The 23,160-nt window shown below is 42.1% G+C and overlaps 1 protein-coding gene across 2 annotated transcripts in view; it reads left to right on the top strand.

Annotated features, from left to right (window-relative positions):
- Positions 1–23,160, top strand: part of LOC149213637 (protein ORANGE, chloroplastic-like) — a 324,381-nt gene that overhangs the window by 197,896 nt on the left and 103,325 nt on the right. The gene's annotated exons all lie outside the window — the stretch shown is intronic.

The raw sequence follows: 23,160 nt of genomic DNA, 5'->3' as shown, positions 1-23,160 counted from the left end.
AACAGATATTTTGGTGCATTGTCCCTCATACTTAAACACCGACTAAAATATTTGACGTTGAAAAAATAATTAATCCCCTCAAGTGTCAATTAATAATTTTTCTGGCAAAAATAAAATTAATTCTAAGCTAGAAAATTAATTAATTAGAGTCAAAAATTAAATTGATAGGGAAATTAAATTCTCCAAGTGGAAAAAATTGTGGGTCTTAAAAAAATTATTTTTTGGAGGTCCCCCACCAAGGTAATATTGATTTTTTGAAGAAAATTTGGAGAGGGCTGATTTGCTGGTGGCGGAGGCCGAGTTTCTCTAGGGCCAAATTCTTCAGGAGGTTGATTTTTTGGTGGGATGAATTCCTTGGGCCGATTTTTCCAGTGGGGGCGGAATTACAGGTTTTGGCAACATATTTTTCTCTACGGGTCTAAATCTAGAATTTCCTGAGGATTTTAATGAAGGAAAATTCCTATGGGTGTATACTTATTGCTGTGATGTGATTGATCTCTTTGATTTTATTTTTCCACTGCAAATATTTATTTGTAGAAGTTAAATACCAATGATTTTATTTTCACAACAACTCAAAATTTTATTTTATAGTTTTTTGGGAATAAAAATTGTTGAGGTATAAATAAATATGGACTGGTATTGGAAATTTAACTTTCGTAGTCCTTTTGAAATCAAGATTCAATTGAGGTCCCTTTAGGTTACATGAATGACACTTAGTCATTTTAGCAAGTTTTGTCTGGAGACTTGCATTTCAAACTAATGGTATATTTGAAATCCTTGCGAAATTCTAAGTTTGATGAGCCACTTATGATCGACATGCGAGTGATTTATATTTTTAGTAGTACTTGCATATTGATTTTGATTGTGGATTCAGATTCCTTATAAAAAGACGAATCCAACGAATATGGATTCATGAGAATATAAGTAATTTCTATTTTTAGTATTGGTGGCATGTTATGTTGAGAATTCAATATGGCAGTGTATATGTTAATTCTCTTAACTTGATAATTGTTTGCGTTACCTTTTTACTTATTATCTTTGATCTATATTATTCCAATAATGCAATACATCAAACAACTACCAAAACAATAAGAACAGTGACACAGTATATAAGCTGCAAACTAAGGCCAAAACCCCTCCTCTTTGAGGGGAAAACCTAAAAATCTCTTCTTATCTTTCAGATCTTTCAATTGACAAATGCCATGACCTAGACTAAAACAAATCCTCTCCAAGATCAAGTCTTCCTCTACCTCTAGCTACAAGATCTTTGACCTCCGAGTAAATCTGAAATTCTGCTGCCTAGCAATCGCTGCTTCTTCACTAGGAGACTTCGATCTCCCTCTAACTGCTCTTCCTTTGACTTCACTTGCCTTGATATGGATTATAGGGCTAGTAGGAGGCCGTAAGAGACCTTCGCTTGCCTTCTTGATCTTCTTACTTCCAAAATCGAACTTCAGAGTTTCCCAGTGCAGAAACCCTAGCTTTTCATTCCCAGAAGAATATAGAGAGACCCAAACACTTCGACTTTCTTCGTCCTCTTCTTCACACTTCCTTCTTCGTCCTTCTGCTGCTTCCTTCTTCGCATGAGAGATGAGTGAATGAATGATCCAATTGGACGACGAGTTCCTCTTATATATAGGCTTCTTCAAGGGTGGACGTTGCTCTTCATGTAGGCAGACTTGATAGCTCTTAGGCCGACTTGATCTTGGAGGTAATTTTGACATTTTCAAGACAAAATAACTTTTTCTTTTACAATTTACAATGTGCCCATAGGATCTTTCATATATGACAATGACTCCTATACCTAGGACAAACCCTATAAGCACTTTAATGAGTGCTTGACCTATAAAATAAATTCCTTGGGCAAGAAACCTAAGCTTGATAATAATAAAAATAATTTCTTTTTCATTTTATATATACAAGAGTACATTTCATAATAATGAAGACCGAACCTAGTTACACATTCTTCAAAATGTTAGAGCCGATCACATATTTGGACTCCCCAATGAGTTTTGAGTCCAATGAGGATAATTTTGTTAGAATTTGAGACATTTATATTTTTAGCAATGCTTGCATGAGAGTGTTAAAATATTTGGATTTCACATGATATTCTAAGTCTAATGAGTATAATATTGTAGACATGCAGGTAGTTTACTATTTTTAGTATTGCCTATCATTTGAGGATCATTTGTCAAATTTTCTAAAATTTGTGGACAATGTTGAAATAAAATATAAGAATTTATTGATGAAGTAGTTTGTGCAAATCCTTGAGAGGGATGCACAGACATGGAACAAATCCCTTTGTGATGCTTTCATTGATGAATGTTATTCATTTCAACAGGTTTACTCAATTATATACTTGAAGAGGAGAATCAATCTATATTTGAGTCTAATAACCATCTTTCTATATTTTATTTTAAGATTAGTGAAAGTGTGTTTCCTAGTGATGAGTTTACATTGCATTGTTCTTTCAAAGAATATGATGAATTGTTTGGCCTCTTGCTTAGGGAGATATTCATAATTTGGAGGAAGCAAAAGCCGTTGATATCAAGCTAGAGAGAAATATTACTGTTGTTTGGAAAAGGCAAGCTTCCCAATCCAAGTTGTTTGATCCACCGAATAGAGCACCTCGGTAGTGAAGAGGTAAGTTGTTAGTGAGAACACCAAGGTACCAACACAATTTGTTGATTTATTGTGAGAGTAATATGATAAGGTGACTTTGTTAGAGAGAAATCAATAGAATTAATAGGTTGCCTTGAAACATCATGATCCATCACTTTTGCGTAATGTGATCTTGGATAAAATGATCATGTACTAGTAGTGGCAGAACTTGAGTCATGTAGAGTTCCATAAACATGAAGCTAAAAAGCCAAATTTTCAAGTGTGTTCTTTGGTTCATTTAATTGATGATGATAAGGTTTAAGAGGATGAACAACAAATCAACCATGAAGAATTGGATCATAAAAAGATGGTTGGGACTTATTTAGCATGTGGGCAAAAGATGGATGGGACTTATTTAGCACATGGGAAAAGCCCTAGCATGAGTTATACCCTCCTTATTAGCCATCACCAAGCTCCATAAGCATTTAATGCTTCATCTAAAATAAAGGAACTCGTGAATGTCCCAACCCTGATGAGCGAGACATTGCTACATCTTTAAGGGGTACTGGAAAAGTGCAAAACAAGCTTGCTCTCCTAAACTATGTTCCAAAGAAAAATCGTTATAGTAAAAGGTGCACCAAAGGGGGGGGGGGGGGGGGGGGGGAAATGCAGGCCGAAGAAAGGAATAATTCATGCATCCATGATTGCTCCCTCCTTACCTCATTATAATTAGGAGTTAGGATGTTGCAGTTCCATTATTTGGTCTCATGGCTTGTTAGTTTTGGTAGCATCAGGCAGGTGTTCTAGTCTTGATTTATGTGAGAGAGGCTAAAGAACACAAGATCTCCAAAACCCATAAAAGGTTTTAGGAGAGAACACCTAAAAAATGTGTAAGTGTAAGTTAATTGATCAATAATTAAAAAATGTGTAAGTGTAACTTAGGAAAAATGATTAATTAACAACAATTAATTCAGAAAGATCGAGAAATCTCTAGAGATTGACACAGATTGAGTCTAGGATGATCTTAGCCATTGATGACAATTTAATCATGGTCATTGGTGATCCAACGAGAGTCAATAAGAGTAGATCGATGGGGATGGAGATAGACACATTAAGCAAGAGGGAGAGCAAGTTTGTTGGAAAGATCGAGCTATCCAGTGCAGTGATTCAACAAGAAGAAGAGTTTGAGACAGAGAAGGGAGCATCAGTGGTTGAGGGAGGAGAAGCAACAGAGTTCCAGAGCATCCCAGTTAGTTTCTAGTGCAGGAAAGGGAGGTCGCATTATTCCTCAGCGAGGCAAGGTAGTGCAAAAGCTTTAGAGGGTAGTTCGATTTAGCTGGAGAGGAAGTCGATTCATGTGCTAGAGGCTGAGAAATTTTTCAGGAGGCCAAGCGAGTCACTTCCATAGGCAGTGCGAGTAAAGCCTACGCAAGCATTGCACAAACGCTGACGCAGGGGCTTTTCAAGTAGCTCAGTTGGGCTAGTTTTTTGAGCCGGATCAGTTGTGGAGTGAGACAACTTGTCTCACAAATATTTTGGCCAAATTATCTCTAGAGAATTGCTAGTTTGGCATCCAGATTATTGTACTCGAATTTTATTGTTGCATAGTAAAATAAACCCTCATCTGTTGCAACTTGCATCGATTTTCCCTTCGAGGTTTTTCTGGGGACTGTTTAGTCCAAAAATATCAGTGTCATTTTTATTGTGCGTGCATCCATTTTCTTAGTTCTAGTTATTTTTCCACAGTGTAATTTTATTGTGAAGAATCACAGTGTGATTTTTTCGTTATTTGTCATAACAAATAAATTGCTAATTAATCAGTTAGAAGAATAAATTTCCAGTTGTTGCAATTTGAGGAAATTTCACATGATATCAGAGCATTGAAGATTAGATCACAAGGCTCAGTAGCGAGAAGGAGAAATTTGTACAAGTTCAGAGGGAATTATGAGCACGAATTTCTCAGATTTGTGCAGGCCGCCAGGAAGTGCGAATTTGCAGGGGCTGATGGTTCAATTTCTAGATCTGGGTTAGAGGAAATTTTATCAACCTCAGGAGCAAAGTTTGCAAGTAGTGGATTTGCCGGATATAGGGTTCCGATGAGCAAATCAATGATTTCGTTGAGCAGGTATGGGTGCAGTTGGTTTGCAACAGGTTTTGTAATAGTAGATCAACACTGGGTGGAAGAGAAAAACACACAGAGAAAGAGGGACTTTCAATTTTCTCAGAGGGTTTCTAAATCCAGATCTAGAAGGGAATCCATAATTTTCAGTTGTAGTGGGCCATAATAGTTTTTGCCATTCAGCCAGTGCGAGGTTTAGGAGCAGCATATCGCGTGCCAGATTCTGGAGGACTTCCGAAAGGTTGAGTGAGTTTCCCAATTGAGGTATTGCAGGCAATGTGAGGAACGAGAAGGATTTCTGGAGGAAACAAGAGCATATCTACACATTCCTAAGGGAGTGCGAGTAACAGTAGCAGTGCCGCAGGAAAGAGAGGAAGTTCCCAGGTTCATTTTCCTAGATTTTGAGTTTTCGCAGGGATGACCACAGTAGGTCTCAAAGATTAGGATAGACTTGATGGAACCTCGAATTTTGGCGTCTAGAAGGCCAGAATGTAGTTTATGTTAGATGAGCATGGTTTGAAGGATTTCATGACGAATGTCATGGAAAAACCAACGGATCCACAATAGTTGGCTACCTTCAAGAGAGAGATGGCCAAGGCAAAGAGGATGGTCTTGGATGGAGTTTGGGATCATATTATCCTGAATATTGCTGAGAAGAATACGACAAGGGAAATGTGGGAAATCGTCGTGAAGCTATACTAGGATCCATCCGAGAATCATAAAATGATTCTCAAGGAGAAGTTGAGGACCAAAAAGATGATAAAGGGTGAAGGCGTGACTCCTTATCTCACTAGAATTCGAGATGTTTGAGATGAGCTAGCAACAGTAGGTTAAAAATCAGAGGACAATGAACTTGTGAGAATAACACTAAATGGGTTTACAAGAGAGTGGGCAACATTCGTTCAGGGAGTCACTAGACAAGACAAAATCCCTGATTGGGAACCCCTATGGAGTGATTTCACACAAGAGGAGCTAAGGCTCAGTCTTGTCCAGGTACTAGCAACAACAATATCAAAGGGTTGAAGGTTGAGAAGGAGGAGGGGAATGTAGCCGGTGCTAGTAAGGGAAAGGCGAAGAAAAGTCCTAGTCAAGGACAAAACTCAAAAGGAGGAGAAACGAAGAAAGATTTGTCGAAGATCTAGTGCTTCAGGTTTGGTGAGTTTGGTCACTACAACACCCAATGTCCCAAGAAGAAGGACAAGAAGGGAGAGAAACCGACAACAAATTTGGCAAAGATAGATGAGTCAACCTCTAGGTTGGAGCAATTTGCATTGATAGCAACTATACCTCCAGAAGGAGGAGCAAATTGACTTCCAAATTTAGATGGGAAACAAGACTAAATGTACTCCAGTTGGAGTAGGTACCATTGAGATTCAGAGGGAGTCAGGAGCAAGCACCAGTGTTACAGATGTGTTGGATGTGCCCAACTTAGGTGTGAACCTTATTTTAGTATACTAGTGATAGGATAAAGGATATGATGTCCACATTGTACGGAAGAGGTGTTCATTAAACACCATAGCTGGAAGAAGGTGAGGCAGATTGGAGCTTGTAGCAATAGATTGTACAAGTTGCAACTTGATTCTCCAAAGGCACTAGTTACCAACAACAACAGTGATTGTAGTAACAGTGGGAGAGACCTGAATGAACTATGGCATAGGAGCATGGGACCTTTACACCATGGAGCACTTAGGATGCTTAGGGAGACAGTAACAAGTAAACACGGAATACGATGATGTGCTCAAAGGGTGCGTGCTTGGGAAATATGTTAGGGCAACATTCCCAAGGAGTGACAGCAGATCAGATGGTGTGCTACAACTTATACACTCAGATATTTGCGTCCCTATGTCCACTAGATCTCTCGCAGAGTACGAGTACTTTGTCACCTTCATTGATGACCATTCCAGGAAAACCTGAATCTATTTCTTGAAGACCAAAGATGAAGTCTTCAATTGCTTCAGGGAGTTCAAAGCTCTAGCAGAGAATGCGACAGGAAAGAAGATCAAGGTGCTTTGCTCAGATAACGGAGGAGAGTACACAGATAGTGACTTTATGGGTTTTCGTGTGCAGGAAGGCATCAGGAGGGAGTGGACAACTCCATACAATCCACAACAGAATGGTGTAGCAGAGTGGAAGAACAAGTCTATAGTTGGGGCTGCAAAGGCAATGTTATATGACTACAGTTTGCCCAAGTTTCTATGGTAGAGGCATGTAACGTGACTGTGTATATACAGAACAAGGTTCCTCACAAGATGTTGGGGAAGATAACACTAGAAGAAATCTTCTTAGGGGAGAAGCCAAAAGTCAGTCACTATAGAATCTTTGGCAGCTTAGCTTATTGCCATGTGCCAGATGAGACGCGCACTGAGTTGGATCAGACTGCAAAAAAGGGGTTCTTCATTGGGTATAGCGAGACCTTAAAGGCATACAAGATCTATATTACTAGCAACAGGGAGATTATCGTGAGACGGTACATAAAGTTCATGGAGGATAGAGCCTTGAAGAAATCTCGTGAGTTGCCAACAGGTGATCATAATGGGCCAGCAGAAGCTCCATTAGTCCAACAGCAGGGGTAGTTGCAAGGACAATCACAAGGATCTACTACAATAACCAGTACTAGCACGACATTAGGTGTAGGAGATCTAGTGAGTTCACAACAGTTGAAGCAACAAAGGTCAGATGAAGACCTGGTCGAGCCACCCACCACTAGCAGCCGAACCAGTAAGGAAGTTCGTCAGACATTAAGGGATGCAGAGGAGTTCATAGGAGCTCCTAGGACAAACAAGAGAGAGTGCAGATAGCCACACAGGTTCCAAGCATTGGTGGCATAGGTTGTTGAACCTTCCAGCTATCAGGAGGCCACATAACATCAGGTGTGGGTGGATGCCATGGTAAAGGAGTACAATTTTATCATCACTGATGATGTTTGGGAGGTAGTGTTGAGGCCTATAGAAAAATCAATTATGGGCTCTTGATGGATTTATAAGATCAAGTACGCTCCAGATGGCAGCATGGAGAAGTACAAGGCTAAGTTCGTAGCAAAGGAGTACGTGCAGAAGGAAGGCATAGATTATGAGGAGACCTTCGCCCCAATTGCCAGATATACTTATTTTGGTTGATTATATCTATAGCAACACAAAGGGGATGACTGATTCACTAGATGGATGTCAAGACAATGTTCTTGAATGGGGTGATAGAGGATGGAGTATATATCGAACAACCAAAGAGCTTCGAGACACATGAGAGGAGCACGCATGTGTGTAGATTGAAGAAAGCTCTATACGGGCTCAAGCAGGCTCCCAGGTCATGGTATGGTCGGATTGACAGCTACTTGCAGCAGATGGGATTTGTCAAGAGTGATGCAGATCCCAACCTTTACTATTTGATGGTAGAGGGTGAGCCACTCATCCTAGTGTTGTATGTAGATGACCTCTTCTTGACTAGGTCATCAGGGCTCATAGAGGACTACAATAGAAACCTGGCAACAAAATTTGACATGAAGGATTTGGGGCTGATGCATTACTTACTAGGCTTAGAGGTATGGAAAAAGGATGGGGAGATCTTCCTTGGTCAAGGGAGATATGCTACAGAGATTTTGAAGAGGTTCAGGATGCAAGAATGTACACCCATGTCTATGCCTATGATTACAAACTAGAGGAAGATAGATGCATCAGAGGATGAGGACGTTGATCCAACCCTTTGTAGACAGCTTATCAGTTCCCTCATGTATCTGGTCAACACTAGACATTTGCTTTGCGGTCAATGTTACCGCTCAAACTAGCAGGGGTCCTATAAGGGGATCCTTGAAGGGATACTACTAGGTTAAGGGCAACGAATGAAGCAATAGCCCACTATCACCTCGGCTAAGGCTCCCTACTCTTTACGGACTTTCACCGATGGGAGGAGACCCGTTATGATGAGGATCACTAAATGGATAACCAATGATAGGGTGAGGGGTGATCCTAGAAGCCTATTCACAAGAGGCTCAAATATGTGGCTTGCTTCAGAGGCAAGGTTTAAAGCTCTGAAGGAAGGGCTTAACGGGAATTTCAATGTTTAGGTTTAGGGTATGTATCTTATAATGGAAGTTCCTAGGCCTTGAAATTCTTATGAAAGCTTGGATTCCCAGTGATCCTTGAAGAATTAACCTTGATAGTGCATGGGACTGCATGGGACCAAGTGGACCTGAGGTTAGGTCAAGGGGATAGGATTTAGCTACCAATGATATATTTGACCTAATTAGGGAGGGGAAAGGGATCAAGGAATGAATTTTCAATGAAAGGCAATGCAAATATCCCAGTGAGGTTTCTAGCCTAAGGGAAACCAAGGGCAAGAATTGGTCTTCGAGCTAGGGCTTGTGATATCTCAAGATCCCACCGTCGAAATCTCATGAAATTTGGAGGGCTTCTTGAGGAAACACCAACACAGTTGTGGACCAAAAATTGAAGTATTTGGATGGCTAGATTGTGAGATATTTGATGCCCTAGGTGACCTATGGGGCTAGACCTAGAAAGAAGAGGAGAAGGTGTAGAAAAATAGGTTTTAGAGTGATCAGTTATGGTAGACCAGTGCCTAATCAAATTGGAGTAAAAAATGATTATGAATTTGGATTGAATTTTCTTAGTAAAGGAGGCCTTAAAGGCAACTTCGCTTAGCACTAGGGAAAAGGAGAGCAACTTCAAAGACTTTATACTTCATTTTGCAAAATAGATGGCTTATCAAGATCAATTTAAATAATGAAACATCCCTAGGAACATTCACTCATCATACATGGCCCATACATGAAGCATCACTATCTAGAAACAAAATTCTCACAATTTTGCAGTAATGGATGCAACGAATTAGCCCTAGTATAGCGAAATCCCAGCAACAATGTATGTGACGAAAATAGAAAAAGAATTACATTAAAATTGCACTTACATGTATTAGAGTATATCCAACCATCAAAATTTTGCCAATCAAGAAGCTCCAAGTCAAGAGAAAATAATCCAAACATCAAAAATTCATTCCATGCTCCAAAATTTCATCCTCCAAGAAGGATAGCGTAGTTATCACAAGAGACACAACTCCAACAAAGTGATGATGCTAAAATGAATTCATGTCACTTGTATTTATACACTTCTAATGAGTTTGATTTAGTTAATTAAGCCTGCATTAGCCCCTACAATAAAATATTGTGCAAAATAACTAAATTTTGGTGACAAGCCCACCAAACTAGCTCATAAACAAAAGAATAAGGCTCTCAAGAAGTCGAATAATGAATAGTGCCTTGAGGAGGCCTAATGGAGTCCATATGTGCCATAATGTGTAGTTGAACTCCCAAAAGTAATGGACAAGGGGTTGGCCCCTTGTAATAACCTGTGGTGCTCCAAATGACATGTGGGGGCACACAAGTGTCCTCATGGGTCTCCAAACAAATCGAAGATGCCTGTATATCACCTACAAAGGCTAGGATGATGGTGTAGGTGATGCCACATCATCATGCAAGTCCTGGATCATCTGCCAAGTGTATGGTGCAACTCTAGGGCTAGTTAGGCATGATGGATTAGGTGCATCTTCCTCGTCCAATAAGTGAACCACGAGCAATCTCTAAATGGTTGTGGGGATCCATGGAGTGTTGTTAGCTTCTGTGGAGGCCCATGGATCTCTACACACACCTTACATGTGCCAATGTAGCCCTTCGGGGTCAGGACCCTCTAGAGGGATACCAAACCCAAATGGAAACCACCTGCAATTCCGCATAAGATCCAATGTGTTTCCGTGTTTTCCAACACACCAAGTCATTAAAGAAATCAAGTAAAAGAGCTTATAAACCATGGAAAACAAGTGAGCACTTCATAATCGCATGTCCTTCCATAGTGGGCTTTGGCATGTGCTAATGTCTCCTAGCTCTAAGTAAGGTTAACCAAGCATCCTATTGTTGATATCGGGTAGCATCAGATGTGCTCTAGACATGAAAATTTGTGGAGAGACTAAATCACATGAGATCTCCAAGACCCAAAAATGGTTTTGGGAAATTCCACCTAGTTAGAGAGATATTAAAATAATTAATATTTTTAATGGGGTTCCTAAGTCTAAACATAGGAAAATTAAAATATTAATGGGTATTAATATAAAATTGGGTGAGAAATGACATGGATCAAGGCAAATCTAATCTTAGTCGTTGATAGAGACTTAACCTCGGCCATTGAAGACTCAACAGGAAAAGTATAAGAGGAGTCTTGAGGGTCAGTTGGAGATACACCAAGTTGGTTAGTCAGTTCGATTTTCTAGTGTGGGGTTTGCTAAGAAAATTCGAACAAGTGATCTGTTGTAGTGAGGGCAGTGAGTACATAGCGGAGAGGTAGAGATAGTGCCCGAGGGTTAGCACAGTGACTGAAGGGGCTAATGCAAAGGCAGCCAAAGCTACACAGAGGCAGCAAGAGCCACGCAGAGGCAACTAGAGACTGCGTAGAGGCTGAGGGGCCTGCGTGGGTGATGCAAAAGGCCAGAGAGCTGACGCAGAGAGTCAGAAGGCTGACGCAGAGGGTTCAGGAGCTACGCTGAGGATAGCAGGGCTGACGCAGAGTCTAGGAGAAGCACCGAAAGGATTTTCGTGGCGCAGACTAGCTGAATATCTGTCTCTGAGAAGAGGTATCACTGTTGTGTAACAATCTCTGTTGGGTGAGCCAGTTTGACACCCTATTTGTACTCAAGAAATCTACATAATAATAAAACCCTTAGAATTGTTGCACCGATTTTCCCGCATTGGGTTTTTCCGGGGATGATTGTCCAAAAATAATGGTGTTTCTTGTGTGTTTGTCTAGTATTTCAGTTGTTGATCTATATATGAGTTAAGGCTGCATTTGTGTTTATATTCAGTATTTATATGTATAAATAACTTGTTAATGGAATAAACAAGTAGGTGAAATGAACCAAATAATGCAGTAGGGATTTCTAACGTGTCAAACTTAGAAATTTCAACATGGTATTAGAGCATTGCAGATCACAAGAGGACTGAAGGCAACAACAGATATCGGAAATTTGCAGCAGTAGCAGAGCTTCTCCTAAGCGAAAGGCAACAAAGAAGGAGTGACACAGAGGGCCTGCATCATCATTTCAAGCTAGAGAGAGGGCTAGCGCAGAGGCGGAGAGAGGGAGAAGAGGCTCATGAAGAGCAACGTCATCCTACTAAGCCAAGTAGGCTTGACGCAGTTGGCCAAAGGAATGATTCAGCCTTTGCCGGATTGTGCAGAGCTGGAAGGCTTAGTTTCTTTAGTTGCTGGGGCATAGGGAGTTGTGGGTAGATTGTGGATTAGGAAGCTGGTGGGGTGTTGTTGCTATCGAAGAAGAACAGTACCTAAAGGGAATAGCACTGAGGTAGAGGGAATCGTTGCCTTGACGAATTTCTATCTAAGAAATCCAGATCCGAGTTGCAGTTGCAAAGAGGATCGAAGAGGAGCAGATCGACAGTTGGCGGGAAGATTTCTAGTAGGGAAATCGAGACTCAGAGGGAGATTTCCAGAAGGGAAGTCGAAACTCAGAGGGAGTCCAGAAGAAGAGCGGAGATGGCAGTGAAAGGACTGAGGGATTAGGACAGGTTGGACGGGGCTTCCAACTTTGTCATCTTGAAGGCCATGATCCTGTCAGTGCTGGATAGACATCTCATCAAGGGCTTCGCCTTGAGAACCATGGCTATCCCAGTCGACACAGCTGATAATGAGAAGTATGAGGATGCAATGGCGAGGGTAAAGTGCATAATCCTTGATGGGGTCAAGGATCATGTCGTACCACATATTGCCAAAAAGAACACACAAAGGAGATGTGGGATACTTTAACGACATTGTATCAGGGCACTTCCGTGCAACAGAAGATGCTATTAAAGAATCAACTGTGGTCATATCAGATGCAAAAGGGGGAGCAGATAAATCTATAGCTCCTCAAATTGCAGGAGATTCGGGACCACCTTACTTCCATAGAGGCCAAAACAGATCAGGAGTTCATGGTGATGACCGCCTTGAATGCAGTCTCTGAGGAGTGAGAGACATTTGTCCAAAGCATTTTGGGCAGAGCTACTCTTCCAGGATGGGGAGAGATGTGGGCGGCTCTTCGCCAAGAAGAGATCAGACGGCTGACCAAGGCGGGGAGTAGTGGCAAAGGAGGTCGAATCAAGAAGGAGGAGGAGAATGTGGCTCTAGCATCTGCGGGACAACAAGGGAAGAGGAAGAAGAAGTATATCTCCAAGGTGAAGTGCTTCCATTTTGGGGAGCTGGGTCATTATGCACATTGCAACCCAGTGTCCCAGGAAGAAGAACAAGGGAGAGGCTTCTGACTCCAAGGCAACTCCGGCTAAGGCAGAGAAAGAAGTCGAGATTGATGAGGACTGCCATGAGTGCTCATGCATCTCTAGAGAAGAGGTGGGATGACATCGAGCTGTAGTCAGGAGGACTACAGAAGATGTAGGGGCAGGATCCTTCAGGTGCCCAAACTCTTGGATCATATCCGGCTACGGGAGCCCCAAATGACAGCAGCGGGATGACGGATGTCGGTAGAAGCAAGATGCAATGGAGCGACAATGCAGTGCTAGAGTGCAGAGGTTTGTAGCAGAGCAGTGGGGGTTACAACAGTGCGAGAGGCATAGAGGTGTTTGCAACAATACGAGAAGCATAGAGAAGGCTGCAGTAGTGCGAGAGGCACAGTGGTGTTTGCAACAGAGGAAGCACAAGATAGCAGCAGAGGTAGCTTCAGCATCAAGAGGCTTTCGGACTAACAAGGATGTTAGGATTTGGGTAGATCAGTTACTTACATCTCGGTAACTGAGTTGCAGTGCAGCAATTAGCAGTGGCAGTGGCAGAGCCATGAGCACTAGTACAGAAAGCAGTAGTGTAGTGGATGTTGGGAAGCAGGCTAAGCATCAGCATAGGTATCGGTGCGGAAGGATCAGTGTGATGTTTGTTGATTTGGAGTAGCATTGGATGTGCCTTAGCCATGAAAATTGGTGGAGAGGCTAAAGCACATGAGATCTCCAAAACCCAAAAATTGTTTGGAAAAATTCCACCCGGTTACAGAGATATTAAAATAATTAATATTTTTAATGGGCTTCCTAAGTCTAAACTTAGGAAAGTTAAAATATTAATGGGTATAAATATAAAACTGGGTGAGAAGGTTCTAAATGACATGGATCAAGCCAAATCTAATCGTAGCCGTTGATTAGAGACTTACTCTCAGTCGTTGAAGACCCAACAAGAAAAGTATAAGAGGAGACTCGAGGGTCAGTTGGAGATACACCAATATTGATCAGTCAGTTCGATTTTTTGTAGTAGGGATTGCTGAGAAAATCCGAACAAGTGATCTGAGTTGCAACGAGGGGCAGTGAGTACATAGAAGAGAGGCAGAGATAGTGCCAGAGGGCCAGCGCAATGATTGAGGAGGCTATGCAGAGGCAATTAGAGACTGCGCAGAGGCTGAGGGGCCTACATGGGTGACGCAGAAGGCCAGAGAGCTGATGCAGAGAGGCAGAAGGCTGACGCAAAGGGTTCCAGAGCTACTTTGAGGCTAGCAGGGCTGACGTAGAGCCTTGGAGAAGCGTTGGAAGGATTTTTGTGGGGTAGACTAGTGCTGAGAAGCTCAATATCTGCTTCTGAGAAGAGGTATTATTGCCATGTAGAAATCTATGTTGGGTGAGCTAGTTTGCCACCTTAGTTGTACTCAAGAAAGTTGCTTAATAATAAAACACTCAGAACTGCTGCATCGATTTTCTTGCAATGGGTTTTTCTGGGGATGATTGTCCAAAAATAACTTTGTCCCTTGTGTGTTTGTCTATTATTTTAGTTGATGATCTGTATATGAGTTGAGACTGCATTTGTGCTTATTTTCAGTATTTATATGGATAAATAACTTGTTAAGGAATAAACAAGTAGGTGAAATAAACCAGATAATGCAGTAGGAATTTCTGATGTGTTAGATTCAGAAATATCAACATGGTATTAGAGCATTGCACATCACAGGAGGATAGACGGTGCCAACATAATCAAAAATATTTGTAGCAGTAGCAGCTATCCCGAGAGACAAAGCTACTCCTAAGTAGAAAGCAGCGAAGAGGGAGTGACACAGAGGGTCTACGTCATCATTTCGAGCCAGAGAGAGGGTTAGCGCAGAGGCAGAAGAGGCTCACGAAGAGTCACGTCATCCTACTCAGTTATGTAGGCTTGACGTAGTTGGCCAGAGGAGTGATTCAGCCTTTGCCGAATTGCGCAGAGCTGGAAGGCTCAGTTTCTTTAGTTGCTGGGGCATAGGGAGCTGTGGGCAGATTGTGGATTAGGAAGCTGGTGGGGTGTTGTTGCTGTCGATGTAGAACAATACTTAACGTGACAGAACTAAGGTAGAGGGAGTTGCTGCCTTGATGGATTTCTAGCCAAGAAATCCAGATCCGAGTTGCAGTTGCAAAGAGGATCGGAGAGGAGCGGATCGACAGTTGGTAGGAAGATTTCCAGCAGGGAAATTGAGACTCAGAGGGAGTCTAGGAGAGAACTTCCAGGAGGGAAGTTGAGACTCAGAGGGAGTCCAGAAAAGGAGCAAAGATGGCAATGAACGGACTGAGGGATCAGGACAGGTTGGATGGGGCCTCCAACTTTGTCATCTGGAAGGCCAAGATCCTATTTGTTCTAGATAGACATCACATCAAGGGCTTTGCCTTGAGAACCGTGGCTATCCCAGTCGACCCAGCTGATAATGAAAGGTATGAGGATGCAATGGCGAAGGCAAAGTGCATAATCCTTGATGGGGTCAAGGATCATGTAGTACCGCATATTGCCGAGAAGAACACGACAAAGGAGATGTGGGATACCTTGACAACATTGTATTAGGGCACTTCCGTGCAGAGGAAGATGCTGTTGGAGAATCAGCTGCGGTCGTATCAAATGCAGAAGGGGGAGCAGATAGATCTATACCTCAGCAGGTTGCAAGAGATTCGGGACCAACTTACTTCCATAGGGGCCACACCGGCTCAATAGTTCATGGTGTGGACCGCCCTAAATGCAGTCTCCGAGGATTGGGAGACGTTTGTACAAAGCATTTTTGGCAGAGCTAATCTTCCAGGATGGGAAGAGATGTGGGCAGCTCTTCGCCAAGAAGAGATCAAACAGTTGACCAAGGCGGGAAGTAGCAGCAAAGGAGGTCGAATCAAGAAAGAGGAGGAAGAGGATGCGGCTTTGGAATCTGCGGGACAATAGGGGAAGAGGAAGAAGAAGGACATCTCCAAGGTGAAGTGCTTCCATTATGGGGAGCTGGGTCATTATGCAACCCAGTGTCCCAGGAAGAAGAATAAGGGAGAGGCTTTTGACTCCAAGGCAGCGCCAACTAAGGCAGAGAAAGAAGTCAAGACTGATAACGACTGTGCCATGAGTGCTCATGCACCTCTAGAGAAGAGGTGGGGAGACATCGAGTTGTAGTAAGGAGGATTACAGAAGATGAGGGGTTGGATCCTTGAGGTACCCAAACTCTTGGATCATATTCGGCTACAGGAGCCCCGAATGACAGTAGCAGGATGACGGATGTTAGTAGAAGCAAGACATGGTTAAGCGACAAGGCAACGCTAGAGTGCAGATGTCTGTAGCAATGCAGTGGGGTTGCAGCCGTGCGAGAGGCACAAAGGTGGTTGCAGCAGTGTAGAGAGGCACAAAGGAGGTTGCAGCAGTGCGAGAGGCACAAAGGTGTTTGTAGCAACGCAGAGGCAGCAGAGGGAGCACAGGATAGCAGCAGAGGTAGCTTTAGCATCAAGAGGCTTCTGGACTAACAAGGATGTCAGTAGTTGGGTAGATCAGTTACTTACTTCTTGGTAACTGAGTTGCAGTGTAGATGCAATGTTGGGAGGAAGGACCAGCAGTAGCACGGATGCAGAGGGAGCTATAGTACAGATGTAGCAATGGCAGTGGCAGAGCCATGGGCAGCAGTATAGGAAGCAGGAGTACAGTAAATGCAAGGCAGCAAGCCAAGCATCAGCACAGGTACCGGTGCTGGAGGATCAGTGTCATGTTCAGTGGTGGAGCATTACTAGAGCACATTCCTTGCTAAGAAGGAGTGTTGATTTGGGGTAGCATCGGATGTGCTCTAGCCATGAAAATTGGTGGAGAGGCTAAAGCACACGAGATCTCCAAGACCCAGAAATGGTTTGGGGAAATTCCACCCGGTTAGAGAGATATTAAAATAATTAATATTTTTAATGGGGTTCCTAAGTTTAGTTCCCAAGTCTAAACTTAGGAAAATTAAAATATTAATGGGTATTAATATTAAACTGGGCGAGAATGTTCTAAATGACATGGATCAAGCCAAATCTAATCTGAGCCTTTGATTGGAGACTTAATCTCGGCCATTGAAGACTCAACAGGAAAAGTATAAGAGGAGGCTTGAGGGTCAGTTGGAGATACACCAAGATTTATCAGTCAGTTCGATTTCCACGATCGGGGTTTGCTGAGAAAATTCGAACAAGTGATCTGGGTTGCAGTGAGGGGCAGTAAGTACATAGCAGAGGCAAAGATAGTGCTAAAGGGCCAACGCAGTGATTGAGGAGGCCGCAGGAGCCACACAAAGGCAGCTAGAAACTGCGTAGAGGCTGAGGGGTCGTGTGGGTGACGCAGAAGGCCAGAGAGTTGATGCAGAGAGGCAGAAGGCTGACATAGAGGGTTCCAGAGTTACATAGAGTCTAGCAAGGCTGACGCAGAGCCTTGGAGAAGCGCCAGAAGGATTTTCGTGGGGCACACTAGTGCTGAGAAGCTGAATATCTGCTTCCGAGAAGAGGTATTACTGCCGTGTAGAAATCTCTGTTGGGTGAGCCAGTTTGGCACCCTAGTTGTACTCAAGAAAGTTGTTTAATAATAAAACCCTCAGAATTGTTGCACTAGTTTTCTCGCATTGGGCTTTTCCAGGGACGATTGTCCAAAAATAATGATGTCCCTTGTGTGTTTGTCTATTATTTCAGTTGATGATCTGTATATGAGTTGAGACTGCATTTGTGTTTATTTACAATATCTATATGGATAAATAACCTGTTAAGGAATAAACAAGTAGGTGAAATAAACCAGATAATGTAATAGGAATTTCTGATGTGTTAGATTCAAAAATATCAACAATGTTCAGTGGTGGAGCATTATTAGAGCACATTCCTCGCTAAGAGGGAGTGTTGATTGGGGGTAGCATTGGATGTGCTCTAGCCAAGAAAGTTGGTGGAGAGGCTAAAGCACATGAGATCTCCAAGACCTAGAAATGGTTTGGAGAAATTCCACCCAGTTAGAGAGATATTAAAATAATTAATATTTTTAATGGGGTTCCTAAGTCTAAACTTAGGAAAATTAAAATAGTAATGGGTATTAAAATAAAATTGGGTGAGAAGGTTCTAAATGACATGGATCAAGCCAAATTTAATCTTAGCCGTTGATTAGAGACTTAATCTCGGTCGTTGAAGACTCAATAGGAAAAGCATAAGAGGAGGCTTGAGGGTCTGTTGGAGATACACCAAGTTGATCAGTCAGTTCGATTTTCTGGAGTAGGGTTTGTTGAGAAAATTCGAACAAGTGATCTGTTGTAGTGAGGGGCAGTGAGTACATAGCAGAGAGGCAGAGATAGTGCCTGAGGGTTAGCGCAATGACTGAAGTGGCTGACGCAGAGGCAGCTAGAGCTACGCAGAGGCAATAAGAGCCACGTAGAGGCTGAGGGGCCTACGTGGGTGACCCAGAAGGCCATAGAGTTGACGCAGAGATTCAGAAGGCTGACGCAGAGGGTTTAGGAGCTACGCTGAGGCTATCAGGGCTGATGCAGAGCATAGGAGAAGCACCGGAAGGATTTTCATGGGGCAAACTAGCTAAATATCTATCTCTGAGAAGAGGTATTACTTCCATATAACAATCTCTGTTGGGTGAGCCAGTTTGACACCCTAGTTGCACTCAAGAAAGCTGCATAATAATAAAACCCTCAAAACTGATGCACTAGTTTTCCCGCATTGGGTTTTTCTGGGGACAATTGTCCAAAAATAACGGTGTCCCTTATGTGTTTGTCTAGTATTTCGATTGTTTATATGTATATGAGTTAAGGCTGCATTTGTGTTTATTTTTAGTATTTATATGTATAAATAACTTGTTAATGGAATAAACAAGTAGGTGAAATGAACCAAATAATGCAATAGGGATTTCTAACGTGTCAGACTTAAAAATTTCAATACTTACTAGGTGGTTTCTACCTCTAAAGGGGGTGGTATGTCCATGGTACATCCTTCAAGTGGTGGTGGCATGTGGCATAATGATGGGATGGAGTAGGGAATGAAAGGGGGCAACCTAAATCACATGCCATGTACAAGTGTAGCTAATAAAAGGGAAGCCCACACTTGGGTAAATAATGTGTGGGAGGGAGCAATCGTGGTGCATGAGTTACCCTAGCCTTGATTTTTCCACCCTTCTTCATATGCCTTTTGCCCTTTTATGATTTTCTTTGGTTATTCGCTCGGGGCTCTAGGTAATGAGAGCATGATGCGTAAAGTATAGCAGTGGATACCCACTTATAAGCTGGGGCAATTCATCGCCGACCGGAGGTTGGGACAGTCATGGGTTCTTGAATGATAAAGGAGACTCATCAAGGGCCATGTAGGAACCAGGGTGATGGCCATGGAATGGGGTAGAGCTCATGTCATGGCTTTTGCCCATGTGCTAAATGCTTTTGTCCCGACCATCTTTTGCATTTTGTGGTACAATTTACTTTTGAATGTAGCCAATTATACTTTTTCTTTTCCTTTTAGCTACATCAACCTCCGGGCATCACTCCATGCCCGACCCAAAATGTGGGGCAAGGGGAGGGGGTGGCTTACCCTATGTGGACCTAATGGAGGAATGTCGACCTAGGTGGGAGGAGATATGATTCGGGGTGTAATGAGTGGAAGGGGACTAATATACATGAATCGAGGAGTGGGACGACACAACCAAAATTAGAGTTTCCCATGTAGTACCATCCCTAAAACCAATACGTCAGTAAAAGAGATCCCATGAGACTAGGGTGTGAGGTTAACTTCTCAAAAGAGACCTGGGGGACAAGAGCACAGACCTAGACCACTCTTTCTACTGAATCCCCCCTTTAATCCATGCCCAAAGTTTCCATGATACATAAACTAGAATACTCAATTACCAAATAACAGGTCATACCTTTAGGTTTGGGAGGCCCACCTTCAAACATACAATCATGACAGATGGGTGAGGGACCACATGGTTGCTCAGGTGGTAGAGAAATGGCACATCGAGCTAGTTGGTGGTTGTGAGGGGCTGTTGGCTGAGGACCATCATGGAGAAAAAATTTCTTCTAGAGATATCCCCCACAAAATGGTGGGTAACAGTCAACATTCTCAGTAAGTTTATGGTGGAACCTAAGAGAGTGCATTGGACAGTAGCAATGTTGCATTAATTGCTATTGGGATAATATCGGCACGAGGAAAAAATCTGAAAAAATCGTAATTATTGGGAAATAATGGTACAAAAATATTCATTTTTTTCATTTTTTTTAATATCTAAACCATCTACAACATAAAATAAATACATTGACACATAAATATGATAAAAGAACTAATCTATAAGATGTTTAAGATCATTTCTAGTGCTAAAATCACACATAACATTGAATCATGTCCTGAATAGTAAGTCCTGACTCCTGAGTCCCAACTCAGCCTCAAAATATCAACAAAAAATATAATAATGTATCTCATCATGTCATAATGTATACAATAAAATGAAGAAAATAACTAAAGTCTAATCCTATTGATTTCCTCTGCCCCTCTTGTGAGAAAATGCCATAGCTTTCCCTTTCCCTCTAGATGTAGATGCTGGTGGCCGTGCTGGTGGAGATGGCAGTGGAGTCTGATGTGCTCTAGAAGCTGAAGAACTAGAAGTAGGAGCTATAGGAGGTAGACCACGTCCTCTACTGGTGGCAGGGGTAGCCCAGGCAGGTGGTGTCACCTCCTCCTCCTGTTCCTCCTGCTCCTCCTCCTCCTCCCCCTCCACTACATCCTGCACTAACCAATCATCAGCAGACTCCATGAGAGGCCTCTCAGCCTCAACCCTCCATGCAGCAGTGGTGTCAATCTGATCCAATGAGATGGCCTCCACATCAGGTGTCCTCTCAAGTTGCCTCACCCACAATCAAAGATTGTAGTAGATGTAGACCATGTCATTAAGTCGCTGGGACTCCAACCTATACAAAGATCATGAAATAATAATTAATAATTATAAACAAAATATTGTTTAATGAATTCAAAAATTTATTTGGAAATTTGCAATATTTTAAATGTTTAAGTGTTAACCTATTGCGCTTCTTGCTGTGTATTTTTTCAAATACACTCCAGTTGCGCTCACATCCTGAGGAGCTACATGTTTGGCTGAGGATGCGAATGGCAAGCTTTTGCAAAGGGGGTACCCTGCCACCATGCATCTACAACAAAATTACAAATAAAATTTTAAATAAACATAAGAAAAAAATGGAATTTGAAGAGACAATGAAATTTGAAACAAAGTTACAAATTAAAAAATACTTGGCATTTTAATCGTCCTATCAATGACAGCCATCTCAAAGCCAAATGTGCCACCTGCCATCATATCTGTCTCAATTTCTTTAGAGATCTCTATACGTTGTTCTGGAGATCACACCATCTTCTGGACACAGGATAAGAATCCATCCATGATCTCAGCATCAAATACAAACCCACATGCGTAAGAAAATGCGGGGTTCAGGAAAAGCCCAGCAGCATGAATGGGACGATGGAGTGTGTTGTTCTATCGCTCATCAATCACTCCCCATAGGAGGAGTTGTCTCTAAAATCCGTCATCTCCCTTATCATCATAGTAGGCACGAATGGCTTCTTTGGCCCTGTCCATGGCCTCATACAAATAGCCCATTGCGGGCTTCTCACCATCAACCAACCGAAGAACCTTTACCAAAAGTTCAATAACGGCGCACACCTCCTGCACTCCCGCCCAGAAGTCTTCCTGGTATGAAACTAGTCTGCATACGACCTCTCCCTCTGGTTTGCGGCTCATTGGCAAAGCACGCCACTCCTCTGAAAGAAACAATCTCTTCACATCCCACATAGAATTCAAGAGGGATTGAAGAGATATGAAACTGGTGGCATATTCTGTAATGGCGGGGCGCACCAACTCTTTGTTGTTGGTGAATCTTCTCATCAAGCTAAGCACAGATGTATGGTTATATATAAATTTTTTAATGCTTTTGGATGAATCAACAATATCTTTGACAAAGGGAATTTTCCTTATGTCCTCCAACATCAAATCAATACAGTGTGCAGCACAAGGTGTTCAAAATAAAGTAGGATGCCTGTCCATAAGCATCCTGCCAGTAGCAACATAATTTGCAACATTGTCCGTTATGACTTGGACAACATTTTTTGCACCCACCTCCAAAATAAACACATCTAGAAAATCACATAATGTTCTTGCATCTTTGATTTGTGTAGATGCATCAACAGATTTGATAAACATAGTCCCCTTGGAACAACTAACCAAGAAGTTTATAAGGGTTCTCCCCTTTTGGTTAGTCCAACCATCTGACATAACAATGCATCCTATTTGTGCCCATGATGCCCTAAAATCCTCCAATCTTTGGGTTCAGTCAAGCTTTTCATTTTGAAGAATCCGGCCTCTAGAATCATGATAAGAATGGATTTTGTACCCTGGGCCAACACTTGCAATAGCATCAACAGCAGGTTGGAAAAATGGATTATTCCTTACAATGTTGAAAGGAATATCACTCCAGAGGAGAAATTTTGCCAGCAACTTGTCAGCTTGTTCTTTCTCAGTTCTTTTTAGCATTGAACTGATAGATGGCTGTGAACCAGGTGTGGTTCGAGGAACAAAAAATGATGTGGCAGCTACCGGATTGGTTGATGCTGCAGTAGAACCAGTGCCACTTGCTTCAGCTGACTTTTTTAGTTGCCTTTTGATTTCTTCTTTGGCCTCTCTATTCTGGTCTAAAACTTCCAATGCTTTCATGGCTCTTTGGATGAGTTCAGGATTTGTATTTGAACAAGGCCCCACATCATTTCCAGGGATTTGTGCAAGGTGATACTTCAACCTGTACACCCCCCCGGACATAGGGTGGCCACACAACTTGCAAGTCAAGTTTAGTCTATCATTCAGAGCTTTAGGTTCACCATATTCCCAGAAAGGATCCAATTTCCTTGGCATGTTTGTTTTTGAACTTTGAAGTTGCAAACTTGAATGGTGTTTCGGTGAAGTTGTGAACCTATGGGAAAATAAGGATTACAATTTAGTATTTACAAGTTACAAATTTACAATTTAGTATTTAGTATTTTAATTTTTACATTGTACAATGAAAACCCAAGTTACCCAACCAAAAACAATCATTCCAAACCCAAGTTACCCAACCAAAAACAATGAAAAAAACATAAACAATGTTTAAAA

The sequence above is a fragment of the Pinus tabuliformis genome, chromosome 1_1, assembly GCF_031772625.1.
Source record: "Pinus tabuliformis cultivar Carrire ecotype Pingquan chromosome 1_1, CPIR1, whole genome shotgun sequence".
Lineage (NCBI taxonomy): Eukaryota > Viridiplantae > Streptophyta > Pinopsida > Pinales > Pinaceae > Pinus > Pinus tabuliformis.
Note: the sequence above shows the minus strand (reverse complement) of the source record. Positions and strands in the feature narration are given on the sequence as shown.